The sequence below is a fragment of the Physella acuta genome, unplaced genomic scaffold, assembly GCF_028476545.2.
Source record: "Physella acuta isolate Inbredline_101_S28 unplaced genomic scaffold, ASM2847654v3 ptg001654l, whole genome shotgun sequence".
NCBI classification, from domain to species: domain Eukaryota; kingdom Metazoa; phylum Mollusca; class Gastropoda; family Physidae; genus Physella; species Physella acuta.
Genome location: NW_026733168.1, coordinates 36,558 through 49,432, shown reverse-complemented (window position 1 = coordinate 49,432; position 12,875 = coordinate 36,558). Strand labels below are relative to the sequence as shown.

At 44.9% G+C, this 12,875-nt stretch overlaps 2 non-coding genes across 2 annotated transcripts; both read right to left on the bottom strand.

The window, feature by feature from the left end:
* Positions 1-9,843: 9,843 nt before the first annotated feature.
* On the bottom strand, positions 9,844-9,915 carry Trnag-ucc (transfer RNA glycine (anticodon UCC)). The gene has a single exon. It is a non-coding gene; the product is annotated as a tRNA-Gly (tRNA).
* Positions 9,916-10,344: 429 nt separating this feature from the next.
* On the bottom strand, positions 10,345-10,416 carry Trnag-ucc (transfer RNA glycine (anticodon UCC)). The gene has a single exon. It is a non-coding gene; the product is annotated as a tRNA-Gly (tRNA).
* Positions 10,417-12,875: the final 2,459 nt, after the last annotated feature.

Sequence of the window (12,875 nt, the reverse complement as noted above, 5' to 3'; positions counted from 1 at the left end):
CACTACCAACACACACATAGACACCCTCTACCAACACACACATAGACACCCACTACCAAACCACACATAGACACCCACTACCAAACCACACATAGACACCCACTACCAACCCACACATAGACACCAACTACCAACCCACACATAGACACCAACTACCAACCCACACATAGACACCAACTACCAACCCACACATAGACACCAACTACCAACCCACACATAGACACCCACTACCAACCTACACACAGACACCCACTACCAACACACACATAGACACCAACTACCAACCCACACATAGACACCAACTACCAACCCACACATAGACACCCACTACCAACCTACACACAGACACCCACTACCAACACACACATAGACACCCACTACCAACCCTAACATAGACACCCACTACCAACCCACACATAGACACCCTCTACCAACACACACATAGACACCCACTACCAACCCACACATAGACACCCACTACCAACCCTAACATAGACACCCACTACCAACCCTAACATAGACACCCACTACCAACCCTAACATAGACACCCACTACCAACCTACATAGACACCCACTACCAACCCACACATAGACACCCACTACCAACTCACACATAGACACCCACTACCAACCCTAACATAGACACCCACTACCAACCTACATAGACACCCACTACCAACCCACACATAGACACCCACTACCAACTCACACATAGACACCCACTACCAACCTACACATAAACACCCACTACCAACCCACACATAGACACCCACTACCAACCCTAACATAGACACCCACTACCAACACACACATAGACACCCACTACCAACACACACATAGACACCCACTACCAAACCACACATAGACACCCACTACCAACACACACATAGACACCCACTACCAACCCACACATAGACACCCACTACCAACACACACATAGACACCCACTACCATTCCACACATAGACACCCACTACCAACCCACACATAGACACCCACTACCAACCTACACACATACCCCACTACCAACCCACACATAGACACCCACTACCAACCCATACATAGACACCCACTACCAACCCACACATAGACACCCACTACCAACCTACACATAAACACCCACTACCAACCCTAACATAGACACCCACTACCAACCCTAACATAGACACCCACTACCAACCCTAACATAGACACCCACTACCAACCCTAACATAGACACCCACTACCAACTCACACATAGACACCCACTACCAACCCACACATAGACACCCACTACCAACCTACATAGACACCCACTACCAACCCACACATAGACACCCACTACCAACTCACACATAGACAACCACTACCAACCTACACATAAACACCCACTACCAACCCACACATAGACACCCACTACCAACCCTAACATAGACACCCACTACCAACACACACATAGACACCCTCTACCAACACACACATAGACACCCACTACCAAACCACACATAGACACCCACTACCAAACCACACATAGACACCCACTACCAACCCTAACATAGACACCCACTACCAACACACACATAGACACCCACTACCAACCCTAACATAGACACCAACTACCAACCCACACATAGACACCAACTACCAACCCACACATAGACACCAACTACCAACCCACACATAGACACCAACTACCAACCCACACATAGACACCCACTACCAACCTACACACAGACACCCACTACCAACACACACATAGACACCCACTACCAACCCACACATAGACACCCACTACCAACACACACACAGACACCCACTACCATCACACACATAGACACCCACTACCATCCCACACATAGACACCCACTACAACCCCACACATAGACACCGACTACCGACACACACATAGACACCCACTACCAACCCACACATAGACACCCACTACAACCCCACACATAGACACCGACTACCAACACACACACAGACACCCACTACCATCACACACATAGACACCCACTACCATCCCACACATAGACACCCACTACAACCCCACACATAGACACCGACTACCGACACACACATAGACACCCACTACCATCCCACACATAGACACCCACTACAACCCCACACATAGACACCGACTACCGACACACACATAGACACCCACTACCAAACCACACATAGACACCCACTACCATCCCACACATAGACACCCACTACCAACCTACACATAGACACCCACTACCGACCCTCACATAGACACCCACTACCAACCTACACATAGACACCCACTACCAACCCACACATAGACACCCACTACCAACCTACACATAGACACCCACTACCAACCTACATAGACACCCACTACCAACCTACACATAGACACCCACTACCAACCCACACATAGACACCCACTACCAACCCTAACATAGACACCCACTACCAACCCTAACATAGACACCCACTACCAACCTACATAGACACCCACTACCAACCCTAACATAGACACCCACTACCAACCCACACATAGACACCCACTACCAACCCTAACATAGACACCCACTACCAACCCACACATAGACACCCACTACCAACACACACATAGACACCCACTACCAACCCTAACATAGACACCCACTACCAACCTTAACATAGACACCCACTACCAACCTACATAGACACCCACTACCAACCCACACATAGACACCCACTACCAACTCACACATAGACACCCACTACCAACCCTAACATAGACACCCACTACCAACCTACATAGACACCCACTACCAACCCACACATAGACACCCACTACCAACTCACACATAGACACCCACTACCAACCTACACATAAACACCCACTACCAACCCACACATAGACACCCACTACCAACCCTAACATAGACACCCACTACCAACACACACATAGACACCCACTACCAACACACACATAGACACCCACTACCAAACCACACATAGACACCCACTACAAACACACACATAGACACCCACTACCAACCCACACATAGACACCCACTACCAACACACACATAGACACCCACTACCATTCCACACATAGACACCCACTACCAACCCTAACATAAACACCCACTACCATCCCACACATACCCCACTACCAACCCACACATAGACACCCACTACCAACCCATACATAGACACCCACTACCAAACCACACATAGACACCCACTACCAACCCTAACATAGACACCCACTACCAACCCTAACATAGACACCCACTACCAACCTACATAGACACCCACTACCAAACCACACATAGACACCCACTACCAACCCACACATAGACACCCACTACCAACTCACACATAGACACCCACTACCAACCCTAACGTAGACACCCACTACCAACCTACATAGACACCCACTACCAAACCACACATAGACACCCACTACCAACTCACACATAGACACCCACTACCAACCTACACATAAACACGCACTACCAACCCACACATAGACACCCACTACCAACCCTAACATAGACACCCACTACCAACACACACATAGACACCCTCTACCAACACACACATAGACACCCACTACCAAACCACACATAGACACCCACTACCAAACCACACATAGACACCCACTACCAACCCACACATAGACACCAACTACCAACCCACACATAGACACCAACTACCAACCCACACATAGACACCCACTACCAACCTACACACAGACACCCACTACCATCACACACATAGACACCCACTACCATCCCACACATAGACACCCACTACAACCCCACACATAGACACCGACTACCGACACACACATAGACACCCACTACCAACCCACACATAGACACCCACTACAACCCCACACATAGACACCGACTACCAACACACACACAGACACCCACTACCATCACACACATAGACACCCACTACCATCCCACACATAGACACCCACTACAACCCCACACATAGACACCGACTACCGACACACACATAGACACCCACTACCATCCCACACATAGACACCCACTACAACCCCACACATAGACACCGACTACCGACACACACATAGACACCCACTACCAAACCACACATAGACACCCACTACCATCCCACACATAGACACCCACTACCAACCTACACATAGACACCCACTACCGACCCTCACATAGACACCCACTACCAACCTACACATAGACACCCACTACCAACCCACACATAGACACCCACTACCAACCTACACATAGACACCCACTACCAAACCACACATAGACACCCACTACCAACACACACATAGACACCCACTACCAACCCTAACATAGACACCCACTACCAACCCACACCTAGACACCCACTACCAACCTACACATAGACACCCACTACCAACACACACATAGACACCCACTACCAACCCTCACATAGACACACTACCAACACACACATAGACACCCACTACCAACACACACATAGACACACTACCAACACACACATAAACACCCACTACCAACCCTCACATAGACACCCACTACCAACACACACATAGACACCCACTACCAACCCTAACATAGACACCCACTACCAACACACACATAGACACCCACTACCAACACACACATAGACACCCACTACCAACACACACATAAACACCCACTACCATCCCACACATAGACACCCACTACCAACACACACATAGACACCCACTACCAACACACACATAGACACCCACTACCAAACCACACATAGACACCCACTACAAACACACACATAGACACCCACTACCAACCCACACATAGACACCCACTACCAACACACACATAGACACCCACTACCATTCCACACATAGACACCCACTACCAACCCTAACATAAACACCCACTACCATCCCACACATACCCCACTACCAACCCACACATAGACACCCACTACCAACCCATACATAGACACCCACTACCAAACCACACATAGACACCCACTACCAACCCTAACATAGACACCCACTACCAACCCTAACATAGACACCCACTACCAACCTACATAGACACCCACTACCAAACCACACATAGACACCCACTACCAACCCACACATAGACACCCACTACCAACTCACACATAGACACCCACTACCAACCCTAACGTAGACACCCACTACCAACCTACATAGACACCCACTACCAAACCACACATAGACACCCACTACCAACTCACACATAGACACCCACTACCAACCTACACATAAACACCCACTACCAACCCACACATAGACACCCACTACCAACCCTAACATAGACACCCACTACCAACACACACATAGACACCCTCTACCAACACACACATAGACACCCACTACCAAACCACACATAGACACCCACTACCAAACCACACATAGACACCCACTACCAACCCACACATAGACACCAACTACCAACACACACATAGACACCCACTACCAACCCACACATAGACACCCACTACCAACCCACACATAGACACCAACTACCAACCCACACACAGACACCCACTACCAACCCACACATAGACACCAACTACCAACCCACACATAGACACCCACTACCAACCTACACACAGACACCCACTACCATCACACACATAGACACCCACTACCATCCCACACATAGACACCCACTACAACCCCACACATAGACACCGACTACCGACACACACATAGACACCCACTACCAACCCACACATAGACACCCACTACAACCCCACACATAGACACCGACTACCAACACACACACAGACACCCACTACCATCACACACATAGACACCCACTACCATCCCACACATAGACACCCACTACAACCCCACACATAGACACCGACTACCGACACACACATAGACACCCACTACCATCCCACACATAGACACCCACTACAACCCCACACATAGACACCGACTACCGACACACACATAGACACCCACTACCAAACCACACATAGACACCCACTACCATCCCACACATAGACACCCACTACCAACCTACACATAGACACCCACTACCGACCCTCACATAGACACCCACTACCAACCTACACATAGACACCCACTACCAACCCACACATAGACACCCACTACCAACCTACACATAGACACCCACTACCAAACCACACATAGACACCCACTACCAACACACACATAGACACCCACTACCAACCCTAACATAGACACCCACTACCAACCCACACCTAGACACCCACTACCAACCTACACATAGACACCCACTACCAACACACACATAGACACCCACTACCAACCCTCACATAGACACACTACCAACACACACATAGACACCCACTACCAACACACACATAGACACACTACCAACACACACATAAACACCCACTACCAACCCTCACATAGACACCCACTACCAACACACACATAGACACCCACTACCAACCCTAACATAGACACCCACTACCAACACACACATAGACACCCACTACCAACCCACACATAGACACCCACTACCAACACACACATAGACACCCACTACCATTCCACACATAGACACCCACTACCAACCCTAACATAAACACCCACTACCATCCCACACATACCCCACTACCAACCCACACATAGACACCCACTACCAACCCATACATAGACACCCACTACCAAACCACACATAGACACCCACTACCAACCCTAACATAGACACCCACTACCAACCCTAACATAGACACCCACTACCAACCTACATAGACACCCACTACCAAACCACACATAGACACCCACTACCAAACCACACATAGACACCCACTACCAACTCACACATAGACACCCACTACCAACCTACACATAAACACCCACTACCAACCCACACATAGACACCCACTACCAACCCTAACGTAGACACCCACTACCAACCTACATAGACACCCACTACCAAACCACACATAGACACCCACTACCAACTCACACATAGACACCCACTACCAACCTACACATAAACACCCACTACCAACCCACACATAGACACCCACTACCAACACACACATAAACACCCACTACCAACACACACATAGACACCCTCTACCAACACACACATAGACACCCACTACCAAACCACACATAGACACCCACTACCAAACCACACATAGACACCCACTACCAACCCACACATAGACACCAACTACCAACCCACACATAGACACCCACTACCAACCTACACACAGACACCCACTACCATCACACACATAGACACCCACTACCATCCCACACATAGACACCCACTACAACCCCACACATAGACACCGACTACCGACACACACATAGACACCCACTACCAACCCACACATAGACACCCACTACAACCCCACACATAGACACCGACTACCAACACACACACAGACACCCACTACCATCACACACATAGACACCCACTACAACCCCACACATAGACACCGACTACCGACACACACATAGACACCCACTACCATCCCACACATAGACACCCACTACAACCCCACACATAGACACCGACTACCGACACACACATAGACACCCACTACCAAACCACACATAGACACCCACTACCATCCCACACATAGACACCCACTACCAACCTACACATAGACACCCACTACCGACCCTCACATAGACACCCACTACCAACCTACACATAGACACCCACTACCAACCCACACATAGACACCCACTACCAACCTACACATAGACACCCACTACCAAACCACACATAGACACCCACTACCAACACACACATAGACACCCACTACCAACCCTAACATAGACACCCACTACCAACCCACACCTAGACACCCACTACCAACCTACACATAGACACCCACTACCAACACACACATAGACACCCACTACCAACCCTCACATAGACACACTACCAACACACACATAGACACCCACTACCAACACACACATAGACACACTACCAACACACACATAAACACCCACTACCAACCCTCACATAGACACCCACTACCAACACACACATAGACACCCACTACCAACCCTAACATAGACACCCACTACCAACACACACATAGACACCCACTACCAACACACACATAGACACCCACTACCAACACACACATAAACACCCACTACCATCCCACACATAGACACCCACTACCAACACACACATAAACACCCACTACCATCCCACACATAGACACCCACTACCAACACACACATAGATACCCCACAACCCCGCCTCACCGCCCCTGTGTTCTGCCCGTGTTTTGAAATTGATCCTCCGACGTGGTCTTTTTGTCACTGTCACTCTGTCGCCTCCTTCGTCCCCCTCTCCATCAATCTTGCTGTCCTCCCCCCGTACCTCCCCCACCCCGTATCTGGAACCCAATCCGCCCTGTCCCCCGGCAGTATGAAGTCTGGCACCAACTTACCTCCACTTGGGTATCACTGTATGCAAATGTAGTCACGTGATAGGGGTGTTTACGTTAGAACGTTTACTGCCCGCTCGTCGCGTTAGATCGATGTTTAAACACGCGAAACTTTCGGCTGAATTGGATGTTTATTTTATTGTGGTGCGGTAAACGATTTGTTTTACTCAGTTCATTATCGACATTTTAACATAATACCATCATATATATATATATATATATATATATATATATATATATATATATATATATATATATATATATATATATATATATATATACATATATACTTATATATACATATATATATATATATATATATATATATATATATATATATATATATATATATATATATATATATACATATATATATATACATATATATATATACATATATATATATATATATATATATATATATATATATATATATATATATATATATATGTATATACAAGGTGAGACTGTCATGTGGCATATGAATCTACCGACACCAAACATACATATGGTGTTAAGGCTACATGTGTTTCGTGAACTAATCACCGCCGCCTGACTATTGAATGGTCTACAGTGTTAATCCTAGATTAATTAACGAGTGAAACTATCGCTAATCAGAGATTAATTAACGCGTGGAACTATCACGAATGACCGGGTCCCTGGTCGCCGTGTTGGTCTAGAACATTTCCCCCCTCCCCCCACCGGCTGTCCAGTCTCTATTGGAGCAGAGATCGAGGGAGAACAGGGCTGTTGAGGATGGGGGCGGCTGTTCTGTGTCAGAAGGCGAACAGCGTGCAGGTGGAGCCGTGTACTCAACTTAACGGCAGCACGCGATCTGGACGTGATGACGTCAAACGTGAGTTACATACAACACATCTTGTAACTGCATGCTGTCTTTTATACATTTTTTACTTTGTTTTTTTTTTACAAAAAATATTTAAATTTAATTATATATTAATTGTGCTTGCCTTTCGTCTTTATGTAATTAAAATAAGCGTTATTGATGATTGAAAATGTTTATTTTATCGCCAGCTGATTTAACTATGTTATTTGTATTTGATAGAAGAACCCATTTAATTAAAGGGAAACAATCAAAGAGTAGTTGTCTGGTGTTATATATTTCTGGTTGTTTCCCTTGAATTGTTTTTCTTACTAATTTTCTAAAATTCTGCTTATCTTTGAAGCTTTTCTAAATCTTGCACACAAAAAATGCTTTTTAATTCCATGGTATCGAGTTATGATTATATTATTTTAGCGCTGTATTTACTAAAATTGTAATCATTGCACGAAAACTAATTATTCATTTATAAATCACATTTCATTTAAAATAAACAACAAGAGATGAGTATTGACAACATCATTTTATGTATAGGACGCATCGCACCGCAATCGTAATAAAGTTGAAATTATTTTTAAATCATATACAATTCAACCTTTTATATGTTTTTGTCGACTAAAAAAAATTGCGTCAGCCGGGAATCGAACCCGGATCGACTGCTTGGAAGGCAACCATGCTAACCTTTACACCACCGACGCTACGCAGGTTTAGACATTATTTTTTTTTTAATTTCGTGGTATAGAATTTATTTGTGTGTTTTAATTAGATACCCCTGATTAGTCTACGGTGGTTAAATCAGGTTAAACCCACGTTAATCTACGGATTAACCTAATTACTCGGACATAGATAGTTAAACATGATTGGCATGTGAAAGTATTTTGTATGTAGATTGTAAAAAACAGGTCAGAGCTTGCGTGATGTGCCGTATTAATAGGCTAGTTGCATGAACTTAGTTACGGCCATTAGGCCCTGCCCTATGATAGTTCAGTTGTTCATGTGGAACAAACAATAACTGAATTACTTACTTATGGTCGTAACAAAATGTGTAGTTATAACAATCAGTTGTGTTGTTTACTTATTAAACTCAAAGTTAATTTTTTTTTTTCAAAATGATGTCTAAAAAAATCTGCGTCAGCCGGGAATCGAACCCGGATCGACTGCTTGGAAGGCAACCATGCTAACCTTTACACCACCGACGCTATATAAGGAGGAGTTTATCTATGAACTTTATTTACATTTTCTACTATAGAATATTTTGTTAGATTTTAAATAAAAAGATTTACTTTGTTCACTCCAAGTTACGGATTAACCTAATTACTCAGCTAATAATAGTATAGCCTACCTGTCTTGCTAGTGTAAAGTGAAGAAAAAGGCATTGCTAACGAGATTTGCCCTAGTAAAGGACGCGTTGCATGGACTTGCGGCCATTACTTGATCATAGTTCCCTTGTTTAGGTGAAAATAACGTCCTACCAACAAATAACAGCATGTCTTATATATGAAACTATTGATATGTGTAGTTTGTTAAAGTAATTTCGAAAAAAAAACAAAATTATTCTTTAATTACTAAGCACAAAATTAAAAAAAACTTTTTTTTAATGCTATCTGAAAAAAATATATGTATCAGCCGGGAATCGAACCCGGATCGACTGCTTGGAAGGCAACCATGCTAACCTTTACACCACCGACGCTTCTGTGTTTAGAAGAACGATTGGAGATTCAGATTATTTTAATTGGAAGATTAATTATGTCCCTCCGGGCTATCCTCGCGTGTGTAATCGTGTAAACCGTTCCTAAGTGAATAATCGTTGAGTGTTTCTCTAGTACCGTTAGTACATGATTCATTGTGTCAGCGATTCTTATAGTATTGCATGTGTAATCGTGTCAGCGATTCCTATAGTATTGCATGTGTAATCGTGTACACGGTTCTGTGGTATCACTTTCAACTAAAAATTGACCTGAAAATGCAGATTCACAAAATAACCACACCCCCTCCTCATTGTATCTGAAAAAAAAAAACGACAAAATAAATATATACTTTTATACAAACAATATTTTATTAACTAAATTGAGTAAGTTGGTTACGTGTAATGGCCTACACCTGGGGTCGGCAACCTTTTGAGGCGGAAGAGCCAAAAGTTACAATTTTCAAAATTTCCCTGGTTTTAAAGAGCCACTAACATTTTTTTAAATTTCAAGTATTTTATTTTTTGATTAAGATTATTAGTATTTGTGCAAGGAGCGGGAGAGTATCATCTTGACATCAAAGGAGCCGCATGCGGCTCGCGAGCCGCAGGTTGCCTACACACTAGTTTTTTTAAAGACTGTAAAGTTGATGTAAACAGAATTTTTAATCATATTTAAGGTGTTCCTTCTAATGTTTAGCTTAGAGTTACTTGTTTTGATTTGGTGGTTAATAACCACTAGCTATATATTTAGCCAAGTGGTTACCTATTTAACCTCGTGGTTATATATTTAGCCTTGCAGTTTTTATTTACTGTGTTTATTACCTCGTCGATTCTAAATGGTATTTACTTCAAAACTGATAGTTTTTGTTCCAAACATTTTGTTGACCGTAGACTTGTACTCTCTACACCAGCGAGCTAGTATCGCCATTCATTAACCATTCATTAACCATTCATTAACCATTCACCCGTAAGACATTGATTAGCCCAGTGTGGCCCTTGTGGCCCAGGCCATTCGATTGGCCACCTAGCGGGCCGCATCGCCCCACCAAACGATGACAATGGCGGCTGATCCCTGGGATTACGGCCCCTTTCAAGGGGTCGGTGGACTGCCCTCCCCACCCCGCGTGAGCTTCTCTTTAATCAGCACCAGACTTTGCATCGTAGTTCTGGCTTCCACAGCATCAGTCGCTGGTAGATACAACAACAGCATCAGTCGCTGGTAGATACAACAGCATCAGTCGCTGGTAGATACAACAACAGCATCAGTCGCTGGTAGATACAACAACAGCATCAGTCGCTGGTAGATACAACAACAGCATCAGTCGCTGGTAGATACAACAGCAGCATCAGTCGCTGGTAGATACAACAGCATCAGTCGCTGGTAGATACAACAACAGCCGGGTGTTTGAGTGTTACGTGGTGGGGGTTGGGGGGTGGGGGTGGGGGTGTGGTTAAGTGGTTCGGGGCTAAAAGTTCCATCGTTAAGTTCCGGTAAGATATCAGTAGAGTGCCGGTAGTAAAAGTCCGTTTTTTTTTAAATCATGCAGAAGTCCTGTATTAAAGGATCCGGTGTTTGGGACCTGGCTAGTTCAATCTGTTAGATATCCGGTAGTACAGTCCGGTCTTTGGACCTGGCTAGTTCAATATTTTAGATATCCGGTAGTAGAGTCCGGTCTTAAAGGTCCGGTAAAAGTCTGATTATGATATTTACGATCTATGCACTATAGTACATCTTGTTCAGATTTTCATGTGGTTATACCAAAGACAATTTGATTGGCTGTACTGTTTGACCTTTGACCCTGATTGAAGTCTATGCACTATATGACCTTAGATATTCTACAAGGACTATAAACTCTGTAGCCTATAACCTTCGACCTATTTTTTTTTTTCGTGGGTACAAAATGCGTGTCTATGGTCACGGTGTGAACTTATCTGCGCTCTAAGCATACACTTTGTATCTATGGACACGGT